The following is a 23,206-nucleotide window of genomic DNA, read 5'->3' as shown; positions in this document are numbered from 1 at the left end:
TTCTCATCCCATTGACAGAATACCATTGAAATTCAAATTAGTAAAATTCCATCTTAAATTATGATTTATAGTAATAGAGACTTGTAAACACATTATTTAAGTATATTTGTTTTTTTGTCAAGTCATTATAGTTTTTTTTTTATAAAAATTTAAATAAATTTCAAAATAATTTTATTTTTGTTTTCATTTGTCTTAAATTACCTTTAATATCATCTATATCAGCTCTTTTGATATCATATGCATCTTTTTTTCTTCTTTTTTTTTCATAACATACAAAATTCTCAAATATAGAAACCTATATATTTAATCATAAAAAGATTATACATATTTTTTCTCAAAAGACTATTTTTATTTTTCTACATCTCAAACACATAATAAAACAAAATTTACAATCATATGTGTCGTAATTATCATTTTATTCATAAAAAATCATGTTAAAAAATACACGACTAATTAAAAAAATTGTATAAAATTAAACCAATTAAAATAATTTCTTTAAAAAATTATTTAAATACATTTTAATAAAATATGTGCAACGCACGAGTTTTTGACCTAGTATGTATAATACTAGGTGCTCAGATTACAATTTTACTATATTACCCTAATTTTGTCGACGTAGTTTAAATTGATTTTATGATTTTTATCGTTTGATTAATCTTAAAAACATAAAAAATTAACCTTTAATTTTTAGGCTTAAATAGTCTATTGGTCCTGTAAGTTGGCGTATTTTTGAATTTGGTCTATGTATCTTTTTTTTGGTCTGAGTCCCTATATCTCACTTTTGTGTTGCGTTAGTCCCTGGATTAGATTTCCATTTAAAAAAAGGTGACTGGAAAAATGGCAGACACGTGGAATTGTTTTATAATTTTTTGGGGATAATACTTGAAAACCGAGTGGAGGGGAACTAAAAAGGAGGACTAAATCCAAAAAAAGATACCATTTTGCATCTCTTCTTATTCTCGTCAAATCTTTGTCGCTTCTTCTTCTCTTCTTCCTCTGTTCAAAAATTCAAACCTAGTGCAAATTCAGCTATGGTAACATGATTTTTAGGTAATTTCTATGAATATGAAATCCCAATGTATGGTTGTAATAAAGCAATTAGGATATTCATCTCAAATTCAACTAAAAACCCTAAAAGAAGATTCTGGAAGTGTTCTAATTCAGGATTAGATTGCTCGCTTTTGATATGGGATGATGAAGTTGAAAACAACACATCAACTGAACACAAAAACTCAATCGAATGTAATTGTTCAGAGGTAGTTCAGGAGTTAGTTTGCATCATTAAAGATCTTGAAGCTAGGAAAAAGGAGAAGATGAAATTGAAGTTGGAAAATGAAAGGAAGAATACCAAAATGTTTAAGCTTTAGTTGACTCTTTCACGGTGTTTTTTCTTTGCTTACCATAAATGGTAGTGATTTTCATGTTCATGGTGTCTGTAATTTGCTTTCGGTTTTAGTCCCTAGAAGATGGGTAATTGTTGAATTTCGTCTCTGTAAGTATTAATTATTAAATGAATCAGAAGGTTTGAAAATTTTAACTTTTATCCTTATATGTTTGTAGCTTTTTGTATCACATCCCTGTTTTGTAATGTTATGTTTATATGGCATCCCTGTATTTCATGCGTTCACTTAATATTGTAAAACATAAAGACATATAAAGTTGTCTCAAAATAGAATAATGAAACACCATACATAAACCATAAAGATGTCTTAGAATTACATAAAGGCAAAAGGCAAATAATTTTGTCTCAAAGTACAACAAAAACACACCATAAATAAACCACAATGATGTTATATGTCTCAGAATTACATAAAGACAAAGGGCATATACTTTAGTCTCAAAATACAATAAAGGTGCAAGATACCAACATCCATAGGTTGTGATTGATTACTTCCTTCTCCTTTCAGGGTTTTGCATATTAGGACCTTTGTCCTGTCACTTTTCCTTAACTCCAATTTTCTTATAACTTTAGGCTTGTATGTCTTCTTTTTCTAGAAAATAAAGAACATTAGAGGTGAAAGACACCAACAGAATAATTCTAAATCATTATGAAATTGTATATTAAACTCAACTGCTTTAAGAACTCTTGGGGTTGTAGAAACAGGTGCAGTATGTACATCATCAGTTGTTGGAATAGGTGCGCTCAAGATAGTCGGGTACATAATCAATTTGTGAAGATATAACAGGTTCACCCTGAGTTGATGTAACTGGTGCACTATGATTTGGTTAAATTGGTGCATATGCAACTGATCCATTAACAACAAGATTTGGTTGAGTTTGAGTTGCCTCAAATGCTACTACAAGATTTCCAACAAGCATTTCAAACTCAGGGTCAACATCAATTTGAGTTTCATTAGGTTATGGTTGTTCCTGTGTTACAGTTTGAGCTTCAGTAGGTTGAGTTTGTTCTTATGTTGCAGTTTAAGCTTCATTAGGTTGAGTTTGTTCTTGTATTGTAGTTTGAGTTTGTCCTTGGCTTGTTGTTATTTTCTTTGGCTTTCTCTGGACAAATAAGTCAGAACATTAGTAACATATCAATGACATTAATAACATATGCAAAGTTACAAGGAGTTCAATACCTTTCTTTGTTGAGCTTCAAGGTCAACTACTTGACTTGTACAACTTCTTACATTATGGTCATGTACACCACATCTTGTGCAACAATAACTTGCTTGTGTTGTTACCTTATTAGGGTCCTCATCAGGTTCCCTCCTCGTCAGGTTCGTTGGTCGTCCAGGTCCTCTTTTATATGATGGAGGTAACATGTCTTCCATGACAACCTCTAGTCACACGTCTTGTCCATTAATAGGACTTACATTATAACAATAACATTTATCATAAGTATCTTTGGAATAATAGTCATCAACAAAATTTCCGGGGGATTGGTTCCTAAATCCTAATGCACCGACTGCATGTCTACAAGGAATACCCAATAGTTCCCAAAAGTTACATGTGCATGTTTTCTTTGAAGTATCCACAATAAAACTATTCTTGGTATGAGTATGTTCAACTTGCCATAATGTGTCACCAGACCAATTAGGAATCCAATTCCCTGCATCTTCCACTTCCTTATCCAACCTAAGTTTAGATCTAGGCATTATCATATGATTCCATCTATCAACCCTTTCTCTTAGGTTGGAAATTCCTATTAATGAGATAGTTTCTTATCCATTCACACATAGTTAATATTGGTTTATCTCTTGACACTAATATAGTGCTATTAAATGCCACAAATACATTATTCATAAGAACATCACATCTAGGATAGAAATAAAATTCATGCTTACACCATGCTTTGATTGGTATGCCTAACAACCACTCCCAAGCTTTCACATTGAGCTCCTTCGATTCTTTCATCTTAGCATCCCAGGTTTGGATATATGTGGCTTTTGCAGCAGCCATCATTAAGTCTCTGATATGTGTCCTTCCACTAATCATCTTTTTGAAATTGGCATATAAATGCTTAAGACAAAGTTTGTATTCTACGATCTCAAACAATTCTTCAAAGACGGGGATCAAACCCTGCAAAGTTAGGGATGAAAACCAAAAACAATTTACATAACTATCGATGAAAACCAAAACATATTATATAATTAGGGATGATATCCAAAAAATATTACAGTTATGAAAGTACCTTTTATTGGTCAGAGATGAAAACCCACCTATTTTCTTGACCAATGTCCTCCAAAAGCAAGGTAAGGAACCACCTCCATGACTCCTTTGTTTCAGTTTCACATACACCAAAATCTATGGGATATAATTGGTCATTTGGATCTCTACCAACTGCAATAAGAAGAGTCCCTCCATACTTAGTCTTAAGATGACATCCATCAACTCTAATGAATGGCCTACAAGATGTTGTGAAGCCCTTCTAAGCAAAAATAAAAGCTAATAAACCTTGGTTGCATTGTTGGTCCAACCCTTGTCAGATTAAACTTACAAGTGTTCCTAGAATTGACTCATCTTAACTCTGTAGAGTATCTCCGTAAAAGGTTGTATCGACCATCGCGAGGAAAGCTCCTCGGAGACCTATACTACGCGACCATCGGTCTAGGTCGGCCAAGGTTAAATGTTCTACAAAGGGGGCCTTAGGGTCACATACTCTAATGAAGATAAGGATGCTTACACTGAAACCTCGACGGTCATCAATGCCTCTAAAAGAGTCTACCACTAAATTAGGTTCTTGTACGACCCTTCATGGGGAAAGCTTCCCGGGGACCAATACTACTCAACCTCTCTTATCTCAAGCAAGATCTCAGACTCGAGTGGAGAGTCTTTCACACAAGGTTTAATTGCAATCATTATTAACCGTTTTTGTTCTTCGTCACAAGGCCAAAGTCATAGACAAACAAAGAATAATATATACAGTTAGTAATAAAAGAATAAAAGAATAGATAAAAAAGTGGATAAATCCCCCCACATATAAAACGGATAGTCTAAACTAGGTTGGACTTACTTAGGGAAACCGGGTCCCTAACAGAGTCTCCATCTGTCGCAAACGGGGTTTCAGAATATGTGAACTGGACAAATTGAACAAAAGAATGCTCTCTCTCAAAGAAAATACAAAGAGAGGAAAAACAGAAGAGTCAATGGGAGAGGAAAGGGGAAATAGTGAATAAAACCCTCAAGCAAAAAAGGGGCACACAAGAAGTGAAAATACAGATAAAGAATTGGCCTCGCAACCGAGACTTGGGTTTGGAAGTCAGTTACGCAAGAGGAAGGTATTATCACCCCTTACGTCCATGGTACTCCATGGGAACCATTTAGGTTGTCTGTGTACATGGGTATTTATCTCACTTATTTCTACTTTATTTTCAAAAAGAGTGTGAAATAACGGGATTTTGGGTTTTTTTATTCATCGGGTGATGAAGAATTAGAGCTCCGTAGTTCGGAGTAGAAATGTTTGTGGGTCGGTTGATTTTACCTTTGAAAAAGGGTTTTCTGTGTGGTGCCCTAAGGCTCAAAAATGAATTTGATGGGTTGATGTTAATATTACCTTGAATAAGGGTTTATGAAAAAAAGTGTTTGTGATTAGATTGCACTAAAGTCTATGGGCGAAGGTGAAAATTCTACACAAACAAGCCAAGCGTCTTGTGTCCAAAATAATCAGAGTAAGGGTAGGGAAGCTCTATTCTTACTCATTCCCTACCACTTAAGGCTCGTGGCGTAAAATACTAATAATTGTTTTAATGTATTTTGAATTTGATTATGAAAATGCCATTTGATGTTGGATAAAGGGTTTGTTTATTTGATTATGAAAGTGGGTAATGTAATGGCTATATACAAAGTAACAAAATAAGAAAGTAAACGGTCTCATGGTAAGGTATCCCAAGAGAAAGCCTTGTGTGTGAAAAAGTGACCTAAGCTAACAAAGGATAATGGTCTTGCAGTCATTTCTCCCTAAGGAAGTGCCATGATGCCATTCTTACAACAAGTATGTAAGTCACAGATGAAAATCCGAACTTGAAACCAAGTATCTCAAAATAAGGGTAAGGTCCTCCAAGCAAAGGTCCTAAGTGAGATCCTCTAAGTCCAAGTTTATTACAAGTGGAATGAATCTTTTTGGTCTTATCATTTTATCATGTTTTTGTCGTTTTTAATTGTATGATGATAATAAAGTAAACTGATAATAATAAAAATTCATGATGGGTTTATACAATGATGATGATGAGTACTTGAATGTCAATTACAATGTAATAACATAAAAGTAAATAAAAAAGTCATAATGATAAAGTCACAATAACAATGGTTAGTGAGAAACAAAGTATAGTTAGTGGTTAGTAAAAATATATAAGGTAACTAATGAGGATTATTTATCCTTAGGTCAAAAGATTCAAAATATGGTGCATCAGGGGATAATTTATCACTGATGCAAAGTATTGAAGATGATCAATGATCAACTAACAATAGATTTGTAACAATGAAAGTTATGCAAACCCCAAGTCCATCTATCAATAGCTTGACAAAAGGAAGATTGTATCACTCAAGGGTTAAAGATTAACAAATTGATTAATGGTTAGGTTAGACAAGTTATAAGTTATGTACAAGGAAAATAAGGTAGCATAATGGTTAGATGGTTAGTATAAACAATGGGATCACAATAAGTATATACAATCAAAAGCTTCATCTATGTGTCAAATGATCCAAGTTTGCTTGATATAGAGGCAACCTGTCTATGCCTCAAAGTATCATGAATGATCCATTGCTCATTCATTGATAGATTTGAAAGATAAAAGGTTTAATCAATCCATAATCATGATCTAGTAGACTTCATTAGCCAACAATGTCCAAGACATCAAAATTAAATCAAAAAATGCTCAAATGAAATGAAATAAATCATAATAAAATAGAAGAGGAAAAAATAATACGAGATTATGTTGGAAAAATTTGGATCAGAAATAAAATAAGTGGTAAAGAACATCAAATGAAATGGAAAATAAATAGGGTTAAAATAAATAGACGAAAAGAAATAGGGAAAAATAACACAAATGGGCGCGTTGGGGGTTGAACCCCTCACCTTGGGGTCATGGGGTCAACCCCCTCACCAATTGAGCCAAGCACTCTTGGTGTCAAAGATGCGCTTCCAGATAATAAAATAAAATAACACAAGTTAAAAATGAGAAATACGCGTTATTCAACCAATCATCAATTTCCAGCATAATTTTTTAAATTTGAAACAAATGGAGAACACGCGCGCATGGAACTTCGTCTTCAACCTTTAGAAACTGAAATCAAAACTTTAAAACTCGAGTTTTTCATTGGATTCAAGCATGGAAACAACATCCAAACACGTCATCGATCTTACCTCCACACTCATGAGCCATTGATTGGCTATGAGTGTGGAGTATTTTGCAAAAGTTCAGAAAAACGAGTTGACCTAAAAGAAAAATTAAATGCTTAATAATGGACAATCAACACTCAAACCATATGTTAAGCTTCAGTGGATGATTTCTGTCGCATCTCGAAAAATACGATTCCTCGCGATGGATGCGAAAAAATTAGTTCGAACAGGGTCACAACCAAACTTTATTTATTCCAATGAAGGAATAGGAAAATATCGATAAAACCTTTCAACAAATAGAATAATGATCGTTGCAAGCATATTCGGGTTCGGGAGTCGATTATGCAAGGGGAAGGTATTAGCACCCCTCACGTCCGTTGTGCTCAACGAGAACCTTTTAGTTGAATTTGCAATTTTAATGTTAGTTAAATGTTATTTGTTTTCTTCTAATGAATAAAGATTGAAAATAGAGATGGATGGAAACCTCAGATAGGGGGAAGATGGAGGTTTTTTATTAGTGTGCTCGCCAAGATCTCGCAATCTCGTGCCTACGTATCCTTATAGTGCAATTAGGAAATCAGAGCATTCGTAGTTCAGGGAACTACGGTTGGTTGGTGTCTTTTAATGAACAACTGTTTAGATCGCGTTCTAAAGGCTAAACATTAGCTTGTTTTACTCTCGGCGGAGGCTTAAGCACTAGTTTGTTATGCGCATTAGAAAGGATTAAATAGTGTTATTTCTGAAAAGAGTTTTAATCACACGGGGGTGACAAGTTGGATTAATATGTTAGATGTTTTGTTTGATTGGTTTCGATAGAACGAGGGCGAGAAAAGATAGATTTGATGTGTTGAGATATTTTATTGGATGACGATTACTCGGATAGTCGAGTAAGGCAACTCGTATCCTAATAATTGAGGAGAGGAATCGAAGGCTCTAGACCATCTCCCTTTTCATCCTTAATTGTAAAAGGATTTAATAATAGTTAGAGTGTTTTGCATGGATGATAAATACTCGAATAGTCGAGTAAGGCAACTCATATCCTAATAGTCGAGGAGAGGAATCAAAGGCTCTAGACCATATCCTTTTTCATCCTTAATTGTAAAAGGATTTGATAATAGTTAAAGTGTTTTTGATGGATGAAGAATACTCGGATTGTCAAGTAAGACAACTCGTATCCTAATAGTTAAAGAGAGGAATCGAAGGCTCTAGACCATCTCCCTTTTCATCCTTAATTGATTATGAAAATGATTTGATTTAATTAGGTTTTAGAAGGATAGAAATAACAATTGTTTGACTAACCGAGTAAGGGAACTCATATTCAAACAACCGAGGAGAGGAGTTGAAGGCTCAAAATCATCCCCCTTTTCATTTCTAAATGAAATGATATTTAATAGTGATGAGGTATTTTAATTTGATAAAAATACTCAATGTTGGATCGAGGTCTGAATTTGTTTTTGCGGACTATATAATATTTAGTGTATCAATCATCTACTCGATTAATTAAAAATCGAATAGGTCTCATTGTAAGCAATCCCAAGAGTAAGCTATGTGAGGTTGATTACGATGCTTAAAAGCAATCAACTTACAAAGGTATGGGAATGAGCTCGATATTGAATCGAGAATTGTGTGATTCTAATGGTTCATCATAGTTTTGGATCAATGATGAAATTGAGTGGAATCGAAATTGTATTATGAAATGATAGTGGAGGAAATAGATAAACCTTTAATCCTTAAAATTAATTTATTAACATTCGGTTAAGTCGATTAATTGAACTAATTAAGATTAAATATCAAAATTATTGAAATAAATTAAATAATTAAGTTAATTAAAATTAATTAATTCAAATTAACTAACTAATCAAAATTTAATTAATTAATTTTAATTATAATTAAAAGAGATAGGTGATGATGTCAATTTATTTAATTGAATTGAATCGGTGTGCTCAAAACCGGTTTGTACGAAATGACAATATAATTAATGTCATTCGTAAGATCATAACACGGTGAAATATTTTGTTAATGTATTGAAATTTGGGCGGTATAACGGCATAAAATTACTGAAACCATGGATAAAAGTCTGATTTAACGCAATGAAAGCAACAAAATAGAAACCACATAAATTATTTACATATCTTGGAAATTGCACTATACCACAAGCCTCAAACAAAATCTTGCGACAATCCAATGTAACAGAAATTGGAATAAGAATCACCAAAACATAATCTTCATAGCAAAGTAACATAAAACCATTTAGAAAACAAATATCTCATTTGAAAGAAAAGTTAAATCATGTTAATATTATATGTTAATCAAGTTTAAAATGCAATGAAACATACTATACTGAATAATATATATATATATATATATATATATATATATATATATATATATATATATATAATGAAATAAATACTCTGCTGCTACTATTACACTATATAACATAAAGAAACGATGCCCATCATTAATCATTTTGAACATTATATCCACATCACGACATCTAAATTCAAAGTATGCAAAACGTAATCGAACTGTAAATTTACTACATAATTGGAACACCAAGATATTCCCTATGCCTTAAGCAGCGAGATACACACACACACACAAAGAAAACTCAGAATCTTGAAATTACCGTATGCCTTGCTTTCTCTACCTTACTACTTCTATCAATATACTTGAGTGATGAAATTCCGAACTGATAATCGTTTCCATTTCTCCTCCGTCAAACTTGCTCAGATCAGCCCCATAGCTTTCTTCCTCATCAGAGAGAGCTTATTCGGTGTCGAAAATAGGCGGTTCATGGTGGATTAGTATTAGTCATAAGTGGTTTGTGGTCCATAGTTTTAATGATGGTGGAGGAATATTGAGGTGGTTCAAAGTTGTTGGTTAAGGAGAGGGTGCAGATCGGATGTTGAGGTTAAGGGGGCGGATCTGAAGTGGTGGTTCGTGGTTGACAATTTATAGTGGATTATAGATCTGATGGTGGATTTTTTAGATCGGAAAGAGCACAATTGATGGTGGAGAATATAAATAGAGAACTCCTACGGAGGGAGTACTTTGGTCGATGGCTTGACGCTCGACGAAGGAAGTACCGGCAGTGAAGAGTGAGGTAGATGTTGACACGGTGAAATCGCGGTGTTAGCCGATGGATGCAGTTAAGAGGTGATGTGCGGTGGTTATGGAATATTGGTGGTTAGAGAGGGTTGTTTCATGGCCGATGGTGGTAAGCTAACCAGAGGAATTTCGATGAAGGGTGTGTTATTGGTTGTTGTCGCCGGAACAAAATTTAAGGGATGGAGAAGAGGATGAAGGCTTAAAGGTAACAACGGCGGTGTAGGGAATGTGAAGGCAGAGGGATAATAATAGATCGAAGATGGTGTTGGAGTTGGGTCGTGACGGCAGAAGGGAGGCGTGGTGGAGACGTCACGAAGGACAGAGGTGACCAATGGAAAGGGTATCGAGTGGTGTTTATGGTGAAGTAAATGGAGGATCACAGTTTCCATTTTCACAAGGAGGGTGAAGGGGAAAAGTTTTTATCCTTTTTTTCATTTAGAGTTTTCTTTCTTTGTAGATGTCAGCTGTAAGACCCCAATTTTGACGCTAAGATCCCTCATGCTATCTCATCATATGCATTGGCATTGGGATCACACCTTGGCATCCTTCTTACCCCTCATTCATTGGATTTCATTGGGAGAGGTCACCAAGCACTTTTGATTATATCATACTTTGTTTTTCATTATTTTACTAACCAAAAATATGTCAATGTATAGTTTGTTGCTTTTGTAGGTAGTGTGTGTGTTCACCTATGCTCTATCAAGCTCATATTTAGGGTTTGAGACCCTCAATGCAAGAAGTGCAATCAAGAATTTATCCACATTGACTCTAACCATCATATAGGGATCCCCATAATCTTCACATGTTATTTTGATCAAGAAATCATTAGGAGTTTGGTGTTTGTTTGCCTTGGAAACCCTAATTCATCTAGGTATCTTGCGTGACTTCTTCAGCAAGTTTCTTCAACCATTGATCAAATATTTCAAGGTATACTTAATAATTCATCCTCTTATGCATATATGATCCTCCATGAGTCCCAAAAGTCAATAGAATATCAAGCTAGCAATATGGTTCATGGTGGTTGATCAGAGAAAGTCAACTGGTCAAAACAGGGGTTCCCTAGACCCTATCTCCTACAATTTTTGTCATATGAAAATGATTCCAAGAGAAACGTTACTCAAAATGACATTCCAAACAACTTTCATGTTCAAGTCTAGAGCTATGTTTTCTTGGAAAATCATTTTTTATGGTGAAATATTATAGGTCATTTTGTCTGAACCCTAGTTTGGAGGTCAACTTCCCAAGACCATAACTTACTCAATTTTTATGAGATGAATTCCATTAAAATTGCATGATCATATTAAACACGTCTACTTCAAGTTTTATGTTTGGAGAAAGTTCAAATTCAACTTTCAAATGCATGTGCCAAGAGGAAACATTATAGGTCATTTAGGTCATTACCATTGAATAAGTGATTTTCCTCAACTTCTAAAATGCATAATTCCTTCATGCCAAATCCAAATGAGGTCAAATTTATGACCAAATTGAATTGGTTTGAAAGAGCTACAACTTTTATGAAGAAACAAAGAAAAAGTTATTCAAGGTGGAAGAAGTGAACATTTGACTTGGGACTTAGAAAATTTTCAAATATATTTGATTTCCCAAACTTCCACCTCAAAATTCATCATGATAAAAGCTTCAAATGAAAACTTGTTCAACATGGAAGTTGTTCCCCTTGATCTCACCTTTCCAAAAAGTCTAAGATCATCTCATTTGGCCGAAGTATGAGGGACTTGCGCATGGTTCCATTGTGGGAAGTGTTTTGGCAAGTTTTGAACTTAAATGATCACTCTTCTTTGCATGCTTCCACATGATGAATTCAGTACACTTTGCACACGATTTGGAAGTGGATTATATCACTCCTTAGGCCCAAACCATTTCCCATGCAGCCATGCAAGAAGATTTCTAAATTTGGCCAAAATTCAAATGGTGCAAAAATCAAATGCATTGCCTATTTAAACAAGCTCAAGGCTTCAGAATCAACATCAACACCTTGCCCAAGCTTTGCTACACTGATTCAAACCCCCACTGCCATAGAATTTCTGAAGAATTCTCTTGAAATTGAGCTTGAACTTCATCTTTTATTTGGAAGTTCAAACTCCAGAAATTCACTTCCATTTTCATCTCAATTGGCTTCTGCAATCAAGAGGAAGAGAAAGCAATCAAATCCAAATCAAGATCAAGTGGAATTGGATCAACTTGAAGGTGATTTTTCATAAACTTCATCTCTTCGATTCTCTCTCAAGTCTTCACCATTCTTTGTGTTTTATGGTTGTCTGAAGTCCTATCAATGTAGGCAAGAAGATTGAGTTGCTTTGAGGTCAAATCGAAGCAACTCAGTTCATGATCCTCAAAATTCAAATTCCTTTATCTTTTTATATGCTTGAAATTGGAGAAAATTGAGGCCAGATTTGTGCTCCTGAGCATTTTTCCTTCAAATTAGTGGACTCACTTTTCATTTTCCATTGAGTTGAGCTTCTAATCTCATCCATCCAAATTGATTACCACGCGTGTGGGACAGTTGACTGAAGCATTGGTGGAACCGCGTTTCCAACCATCTGATCTGCCACCTCAATTAATAAGGAAGATCAGATGGCTCTCTTTTTTTGAATTTCTGATTATTTCATTTAATCCATTATTTTTAATTAATTCATATCAATTTCATTTTTAATCCAATAAAATATGGGCCTTTAGCAAAAAAAATCAAATATTTTCCTCTTTAATTTTCTGAATTAAAGTTATTTTTTTGGATTAATTTTGATATTTTTCATGATTTAATTGTTTTTGTGCATATTTTTAATTGTTTCAAAATACTCCTGACTTTTCAAAAATAATAATTTTTTTTGTCTAAGGTCCTTTGACCTTGTTTGACCTAGGATAAATCTCTTGGCCATTTATTTGGTGTTTTGAAGAGGTTTTAGGTTTTCAGTCAAACATAATTTAATCTAAATGCACTTTAATTTGATTTTTTAATTGATTAATTGTGTAGAAATTGTGTTGAGCCATTTTTATTGACTTGTGAAGTTTGACTATGTGTTTGGGCCTTGGTCATGGTTGATTTGACTTTTGTTGGATTAAAATCATTGGATTTAGGGGATTGATGAAATGTACATTTCATCTCCCAAAATGAATGAATGATTTTAATTTGATAAAATTCCTCCCATGACCAATTTGTGTTTGTCTCATCTCCCCTCCCTCTTCATCTCAATGTCCTAAGGCTAATTGGTTCATCAATAACTTCATGTTAGATGAACCAGTATAAGTATGGATGAGATTAGGTCCATCCTTTGATCATTTTCTTTTTGTGTGTGGTATTTTTTAGGAGTATGGTTCATTATACCATATCTCTAACATGCATTAACACCAAAATTTATATTGCTCGACCTCATATAGTTGTGACTTCTACATAAGTCCAATTACGATTGCTTAACATAACGCTAAATTTTGACCCAAAGGCATAGCATTCTAGTAAGTGAGATTGTAAGTCTCCCACCTTTCATGGTATTATGTGGAAACTTGGCCTTTTTTCCTTCCTTTGGAAGATGTCTTGGTTCAAAGATCCATGCTTGTGAATTGAGGGTTGAGTGTTCTCCAAAGAATGACTTAATTAGTTTAAAAGAAAAACTTCACTAACATCTAATCAACTAACATTTGACTAACTCTAATTATTCTTGCTTTAAGTTTCAAGTCATTTACTTTATGCAATTTAAATTCAAGCCATTTACCATTTCATTTGCCATTATACATGTCATTTAACTTTTTTATGTTTATGCCATTTTCACTTTGCTCACTTGAGCCATATATTGTGATTGTATATATTTGTTTGTGTATCTTGTTTGTGTTAGTGGTCTTACCTTAAAATACCTAATAAACAACAAAAACCCTAAAAAATGCTTGTGTGGACTGTTGGATTTGATCTGAGCTTTGGACTTAGAATTAGGAAACACTCCCTAGGAAAAAGGACTTGGCCAATGCCAACATTTCTCAAACCAAGTTATTGTGATTTGAGCTTTCATCTGATGCAAGTATTGGGATCCACTTGAGCTCATCTGCTATATGGTCTTGATGTAAATGTTACTTTGAACCTGTGTCTAATGCCTTGTTCTGAGCCATTCAAGGAGTATGTCATCTGATACATGGGAAGATTAAGAAGAAGACTATGAAGTTGCTAGCTTGGATGTGGCTATCTTTATGTGATGCCTTACTCTTCATCTTGCTACTTGTTTATTGATATTGCTTGATTCTAAATTCCAAAGGAAAAGTGGGTTTCTATATGACATTCTTGTCTACTGGATTGCATCCCATTGGTCTGATCTTTTTAACTCTTAACTTTTAAATTTATGCTTAGGATTAGTCTCTTCATCTCCTCCCATTTCTTAAATTTCAAATTTCTCCCCCCTTTCAAAATCTTCTTTGCTTGTGATTTATAGACTTAGACTCTTTATTGCAAATTAGAAACTTTGGCCTTATGCCATTGAATTTTTAAACTCTTTCCTTAAATAAAACTTGTAAATGAACTTAACCATATTGACTTAAAACTTCAAAAGACAAAAAGACCTAACACTCATTCAAATTCTTTTAGGCCATTTGTGCCTCTTTTAAACTTAAACTTTCACTAAAAGCAATCAACTCATTTTGAAATTGTTACCACGAACTATGAGGTTTTGATCCCTCATTTTTATGTTGGTACGTAGGCACAAATCTGAAAGTCTTGTCAAACACAAAAATATAATTAGTGAATTCTTTTCTCATCCCCACACTCTATTTATTGCAAAAATCATTTTATACCAAAAAGACATACACACATAAAAAATGGGCTCCCTAGGAGTACCTAGCACATTTTGGGTGCTAACACCTTTCCTCTGTGTAACCAACCCCCTTACCTATAATCTCTGGTATTTTATTAGTTTTGGTTTGAAAACTTCTTATCTTTGGGTTTTGTTCATACTTTTCCCTTTTCCTTTGGAAATAATAAAAGCACGGCGGCGACTGTAACAACCCAATTTTAGTATTTATTTCTTATATTATTATTATTCTATTTTATTTTATTTATTTAGAGTGTTAATTAATTAATTGGTTGTTAGGTAGTATAATAATCGATTATATTAATTAATGTAGAGTGTTAATTAATTATTTAGTTGATATGAGATATAATGAATAATTGAATTAATTAACTTGGTGTGTATATTGTGTTGGTTTAATTTATTTGAATTAAATAGAGATATTATAATACTAGGTCTTATTGGGCCTAATAATTAAATTAGAGATATCATTCTTTAAGCCCAAATATAATACTAGTATATAAGAGGTGAGGAGAGTGATAAGTATGATTCATTTGCTCATTTGACGGCAATAGAGAAAAAGAAGAGGAAAAGTAAGGAGAAGAGGGGAAGAATAAGAGAGAAGCCAGGGTTTCCAGAAAATTGAAGAGGTAAGGGGGAGAATCCTTATTATTATGGGTTAGTATGATTGGATCAATGGGTAGAAGTATGTTTAGCTTAAAAATCCCTAATTTTGTATGGTTGTTTGAAATTGTTAGGTTTTGATGAGTATTCGTGATTTGTGGTGATTTAATTTTGTTAAAACTGTAAGTTAACTTTATACACTTAGAGTATTGTATGAGTTATAATTTCTGAACGTTTGGCTTTTTACGGAATCGAAATCGGAGGTCCGAAAGTCCTCCAACGATGAAAAATGCAGAAAATTCTGATTCTGTTTTATGTTAACTGGTTACCCCCGAGCGTTAACCGGTTACTTGCTAGAAAATCTGCGCAGGAAACTGATTCTGTTTTATGTTAACCGGTTACCCTCCGAGCGTTAACCGGTTACTTGCTTGAAAATCTGCACAGGAAATTGATTCTGTTTTATGTTAACCGGTTACCCACCGAGCGTTAACCGGTTACTTGCTGTGAAAAATGAAAAATTGAGATTTTAAAAGTTGTATTCAATTTGGAATGAAATCTAAGTGTGCGTATTTGATAATTAGCCTATATTTGTGAATGATATATTGTTAGAATGTGTATATGTACCATTGGTGGATAATTCATAGAGTTGAATTATGGTGATATGTGGAATGTTAAGATGGTAGATATGATCTTAATTGCATATGTGTTGGTATTTGTACATTCATTCATGGCATGGTCGGCTTCATGGTGGAAGCGGTGAAACTGTGGGTTCACATGGTAATAGACGTTGATCCTTGAATGGAAATAGGCGTAGCAGACGTTGATCCTTAATTGGAAATAGACGTAGTGGCTTGGATTCTAGATATTGAATCGGAAAGCGGTGAAATTGTGGGTTCACATAGACGTTGATCCTTAATTGGAAATAGGCGTAGCAGACGTTGATCCTTAATTGGAAATAGACGTAGTGGCTTGGATTCTAGATATTGAATCGGAAAGCGGTAAAACTGTGGGTTCACATAGACGTTGATCCTTAATTGGAAATAGGCGTAGCAGACGTTGATCCTTAATTGGAAATAGACGTAGTGGCTTTGATCTTGTCCGGATCGGAAGCGTGGCTTGGATTCTAGATATTGAATCGGAAAGCGGTGAAACATTGGGTTCACATTACGGTACCACATGCATAGAGTCACATGTCTTGCATTGAGTCACATTAGAGTTATGTGATAATTGAATGTATGCATTAAGGTGATTGTGATGTGTGTATGAGATATGGTAATTGAATTTGGTGATATTTGGATACCTAATTTGACAAAAATATGTGATTATGTGATAATTGTAGTTATGTGTATTTTTGGGAATATAATATTGGATTTGAATATTATACTCCTTGAGTTTTGATGTATGCTTGAAACCTGTGAAATAAATATTGGTTAATATTATTTACATGGTTATACGAAGTGTGGTGAATTCCTTTAATTGTTGATTTAATCATTGTGCCTTATTATACTTCTTCATAATGATTTGAATTCTCACCCTTCTGTTGGAATGTTGCTTTACATGGCAACGTGCAGATACTCCAGAGTAGTATTGCTGAAGTAAGTGGACGGTAGCTCACTCGAGATTAGCTGGAGAGCTTCGGTGCTTTGTTTTAGAGACTAAGTAGTGAGTCAATGCTCTGGTCATGTAACACGGGGTAGATTAGTAGTATTGAACTCGTATCCTATTTGGATAAGTATTATATTATTTCTTGTGAACATGCTTATTTGCAATTGCTGTTTGAGAGGCCATAGTGCCAACGATTCTGAATATGGTTTTATTTTACCTTGAGGAGATTATTGAGAGATGATCATGGTATGGGACATGGATCATTTGATGAAATGCATGAGTATTCATTATTTTCCGCTGCAAACGCATATTCTTGAATATTCATGATAATTGAAATGTGTTATTTTAAATGACCAGGTGTATTGTATATTGATGATGAATGATGTTGGTTTTTGAAAGCTTTTAGTTTTTGAAAACGTCGATGTGATGCCCTTTTGTTTATATGCGTGCTTATGTACTCTGATTATATGTTAAGTATTTTGGGGTAGAAAAAGGGGTGTTACATTAGTGGTATCAGAGCAGGTCGGTCCGTCCGGCCAGGTTGTTTAATTATGTTTGTTCCCTAGTATGCGACATGTGTGTGAGAACACTGTCGATGCTTGTTTTATTTTCCATTGGCAGGTTAGGAATGAAATAAGTTGGGGAGAAGTGTCTTCTTATCTTGGATGTTCCAATTGTATCGATCTTGGACATTATGTTGCTGCATGCAAGAGTGCAGTGTTGGCTAGTTAACCTGTTTGAGAATGTTGTGCTTTTCCTGAACCCGAAGAGAGGTCGGATTCGAGGATGATGTTGGTTAGAAGTTAATCGGGTGTATTTTATATTGATGATGAATGATGTTGGTTTTTGAAAGCTTTTAGTTTTTGAAAACGTCGACGTGACGCCCTTTTGTTTATATGCGTGCTTATGTACTCTGATTATATGTTAAGTATTTTGGGGTAGAAAAAGGGGTGTTACAGCGACTCTGGTTTTATTGACGTTAAGTTTATCCATAACTTAATGGTCATGAATTTACCGCTGCATCGGCATATTTTGTTGGAAGCATGATGGGGATCCGTTGGGTCCTTCTGAGAGACGTTTTTTTGTCCTCTAGTTATAATCCACTCAAAATCCAATCTTCCACTTAAGAGATCTTTTTTTTCTGGCCACACGGAAATTTCCCTTATTTCAATTATTACTTTTATTCTATTAATTATTGATGTGTCACGTTATAATTGGTGGGGAGAGATATGTTTGTTTATTTTCCGATTTTCTTTATAAATATTATTCAGTTAATTTCTAAATTCTGATTGGATAATAAAATGCATATGGATTGCAGACTTAGACCTTTGATAAATTGAATCCATGATCAAGATTGAATCAAAGAAACTAAAATAATTTAAAATGCCTATAATGCCCATTCTAGATGATTTAATTTGATTAAAACAATTTAAATAAATTAAATCAAATAAAATTCACATCTTTCTAAATACACATGATAAAATTAAAACGCAAGCATGAAAAATTCTATTTTATTTTTCTCATTATTTTACAAAAAGATAAAAATAAAATGACCAAAAATGAATAAAAGTCGGACGTAAAAGTACCCGAAAAATTATACCGAATGCACCAAAATGATCAGCGCGAAATAAACTTATTGGAAAAAATACAGCGTTTGATTTAATTTTGAAATAAATTTTGACCGGTTAAACAGGCGTAAGCTGATCAAAACGCGACTGAAAAAGTAGTCGAAAAATATAACAAGCACACCAGGTTAAACTACGTGAACCGTAGATTAATGATACTGACATCTGCAAGCTTGATTTCGAAACTTTTTACCCGCTGATTTTGCATGTACTTGAGGAATGATTTAAGCAATTTTTCTGTATATTTGAGAATTTATTCCGACTGATATTTTTGGTATTATTCATGATGAAATGCATGTCATGCTATACATATGATGCAAATTGATATTAAAATCGAATTTATAAAAAATTTAAAATGCCCGGACAAAATTGGGGTATGACAACTGCCCCTATTTAATTACCTTGAACTAGAAAGTATGAATAACAACAGTCTTCATACATTCGTGGTGGAAGATAATTAAATACAAAAATACCCGAATTTTTTCCTTTGAGATGCAAGGATGAAATGCAGAAAGAAAATGCGGTGAGAAGTACAGTAAGAAAAGGTTATCGTGAGGTAAACGAAACAGTCAAGACTCTATGAGAATCTTCATAACAATATCTTGCATGACATAATCGAGACATTCCAACAATGGAATGATACCTCAACTGTATCTAAGACTTTCTGAAAATTAGTAGAACAATGTCTTGAACTGAACACACGAGATTCTCTGAGGATCAACGAAGTAGTATCTTATATGATATAATCGAGATATTCCAACAAGGGAATGATACCTCAATCGTAACTAAGATTTTTCGAGGATAGTAGAGCAGTATCTCTAAGAACAAATGAAATTCTTTAAATAAACGAAGCAACATCTCAAACAGATAAATGAGGTTCTCTGAATCAACGAAGCAACATCTTATATGATCTAATCAAGATATTTCAACAAAGGAACAATACCTTAATTGAATCTAAGACTCTTCGAGGATACTAGAGAAGTACCTCTAAAACCAATGAGACTCTTCAAATCAATGAAGCAATATCTCAAACAGATAAATGAGATTCTTCAAATAGATGAAGCAATATCTCAAAAGGAGAAATGAGATTCTTCAGATAAATGAAGCAGTATCTCAAACAGATAGATGAGATTCTTAAGACAAATGAAGCAATATCTCAAATAGAGAAATGAGATTCTTCATATAAATGAAGCAGTATCTCAAACAGATAGATGAGATTCTTCAGATAAATGAAGCAGTATCAAATGGAGAAATGAGATTCTTAAGATAAATAAAGCAGTGTCTCAAATGGAGAAATGAGATTCTTCAGATAAATGAAGCAGTATCTCAAATAGATAAATGAGATTCTTCAGATAATTGAAGCAGTATCTCAAATAGATAAATGAGATTCTCCGTATCAACGAAGCAGCATCTTACGTGATATAATCAAGATATTCCACCAAAGGAATGATACCTTAATTGAATCTAAGACTCTTCGAGGATACTCATAACAATAACTCTAAGAACAAATGAGACTCTTCAGATAAATGAAGTAGTATCTCAAATAGATAAATGAGATTCTCCGAATCAACGAAGCAACATCTTATATGATATAATCAATATATTCCAACATGGGTAATGATACCTTAATTGTATCTAAAACTCTTCGAGGATACTAAAGAAGTATCTCTAAAAATAGATGAGATTCTTCATATTAATGAAGCAGTATCTCAAACAGATAAGTGAGATTCTCTGAATCAACAAAGCATCATCTTATACGATATAATCAAGATATTCCAACACCGAGAATGATACCTTAATTGAATCTAAGACTCTTCGAGGATACTAGAATAGTATCTCTAAAACAAATGAGACTCTTCAAATTAATGAAACAGTATCTCAAACGTTCATATGTTAGGGGAAATAGTTCATAAAAGACTCCTTTGGGAGGAGATTTACTAGAAATGCTCTACAGGGGAAAAACTCATAAGAGAATTTTTAGGGTAACCTCTGCTTGGGGAGCAATGATAGCAAAGATTCTGGGGAATATTGTTATTAACCAAAAAATTTGAAGAATGACTTGTTGGGAAATAATTCCACGAGCACATGCAGGGTAAAAATCCCATTGAACTAAATGAGGAAAGTCCGGGATACATATGAATGACCCTGGATCCTGATATTTGTTATGTTTTTTTGTATGATGCTCCATTTTGGATGGAAGCACATGTGCGTGTAATGATGCATGATATGTATGCAAGTATGCAATTACTGGGGATTTTTGGATGTGCATGTAGGAATGCAACTGATTTTTGATTTTGTATAAGGCTTTGCATTGATATGATTGTTTTTGATGAATTTTCCTATTTTGGCAGGAAAATAATGCATGAACTGATGCATGTGATGTATGTGGGAATGCAACTGGGTACTTGGATTTTTTGTAGGGATTTATTTTTGATTGCCAATGGAATTGGACTTTGAGGGTGAACTGCCAGATGAGAGCTGATGAAAAAGATTGAACTGTCAGATGAGAACAAAACTTGAAAGATATGTTACCAGACGAGAACTGGTGAAAATAATTGAAAAATGTCAGACCGGACTGACTTTGTTTTTGTTTGTCAGACGGGAGCTGACTTTTAAAGTAGGCTACCAGACGAGAACTTGTTGCAAAAATAGACTACCTGACGGGAACTGGTATCGAAATAAGTGACCTACCAGACAAGAACTGGTATTAAGAGATAATTTACCGGACGAGAACTGGTATTTGGTAAATGATTTGTCTTACAAGAACTAATTTTTGAAATAGTTCACTAGACGGGAGCTGGACTTTGAAAATAAATTGCTAGATGAGAACTGGACTTTGAAATAAGTTGCCAGACGAGAATTGGACTTTTAAATAAATTTCCAGACGAGAACTGGACTTTGAAAAGGTTTTCCAGACGGTAATTGGGCTTTGAAATAAGTTGCCAGACGAGAACTGGACTTTGAAAAGGTTTGCCAGACGGGAACTGGTCTTTGAAATAAAATGCCAAACAAGAATTGGACTTTGAAATAAAATTTCAGACGAGAACTGGACTTTGAAATAAGTTCCCAGACGAGAACTGGACTTTGAAAATAAATTGCCAGAAGAGAACTGGACTTTGAAATAAATTGTCAGACGGGAACTGGGCTTTGAAATAAATTGTAAGACGAGAACTGAACTTTGAAATAAATTGCCATACGAGAACTGGACTTTGAAAAGGTTTGCTAGACAGGAATTGGGATTTGAAATAATTTGCCACACGAGAACTGTACTTTGAAAAGGTTTGCCAGATGGGATCTGGTCTTTGAAATAAAATTTCAAATGAGAATTTGACTTTGAAATAAATTGCCATACAAGCACTGGACTTTGAAATAAATTGCCAGACGAGAACTTGACTTTGAAATAAATTGCCATATGAGAACTGGGCTTTGAAGTAAGTTACCAAATGAGTGGACTTTGGAAAGGTTTGCCAATCGGGAAATGGGCTATGAAATAAGTTGCCAGACGAGAACTGGACTTTGAAAAAGTTTGCCAGACGGGAACTGGGCTTTGAAATAAAATGCCAAACGAGAATTGGACTTTGAATTGCCAAGCGATGTTGGGATTTGGTGTTAGATTTTGTGTTTCAAAGATTTTTGATGTCAGGTTTAGTGTTATGGGGTTAGACCCGATGAATGTTATGATATGCATGGTTTTATGTTAGAGAAAAGGGACATGACTAATGCATGAGGATGATTTATAAAATAATTTGTAGGCTTCCAAAATGCCCCTGCGTGAGTATTGGAAGAGAAGGTTCTTTGCAAAAAGGCTTCTGTCTGCCAAATGGTTGTTTTATGGGGTGGTAGCATGATTCCCCGATACTCATCTTGAACTCTGCAGTTGATAACGTGCGGCAAACCTTTTGCATGAACAACTTGAAAACATGGAGAGGACTTGCTCCTATGTGGCTCATCTTGCCCTAGTTTGTTAGGTCTTTACAGAATGTTTACCTCGAAAGGATTTTGAAAGCAATCATACCATAATTTGGAGATGGCTTGCTCTATAATTTGAAGTCATGAAAAGATTTTTCCTTGATTAACCGACTCTCGGGGTGGTTGAATTTCCTGTACTATTGAGGTAGCTTACTTCGGTATGAGCGTTGAAGCGACTTAACTCACCCTGACTGAACATTGAAGGGGTTTGCCCCTGGCCAACAGAACCTCTAGGTGATCTGCCCCTAGTTAATAGAGTCCTGAGATGATTTGCTCTAGATCACCTGATTCTTGAAATTACTTGCCCCCTGATTAACAAATGTTTGGAGACTGTTTCAGGCTGACCAATTCTTTGAGTAATCTTCCTATTACCAACTTATGTTTTTTTTGGTGACATGCCCCTGATTCATAGGATTATGAGGCGGTCTTGATTTTGGTAAATGATCAAGTTTCTTTGATTGGTCTTTGTTGAAATTTCGATGATGTCAAATGCTGAATTGTAATTAAAATCGTTTATTCAAAAATAGTAATTTTAATGCGATACTCATGCGGGTTTTGAAAAAATCATTTATTGGAATGTTGTGATAGTGTGTGACGAGTGGACCATGAGTCCAAATTTAATGTTGATTTAGCAATTTAAAGTGTGAAAAACACATTGAGAATAATGACATCGATATTGAAGATTAGCAAATCTTTAGGAGTCAGTTTAC

This window comes from Lathyrus oleraceus, chromosome 3 (genome assembly GCF_024323335.1).
Source record: "Lathyrus oleraceus cultivar Zhongwan6 chromosome 3, CAAS_Psat_ZW6_1.0, whole genome shotgun sequence".
NCBI lineage: Eukaryota > Viridiplantae > Streptophyta > Magnoliopsida > Fabales > Fabaceae > Lathyrus > Lathyrus oleraceus.
The sequence above is the reverse complement of the archived record's forward strand: the minus strand, read 5'-3'. Positions refer to the sequence as shown.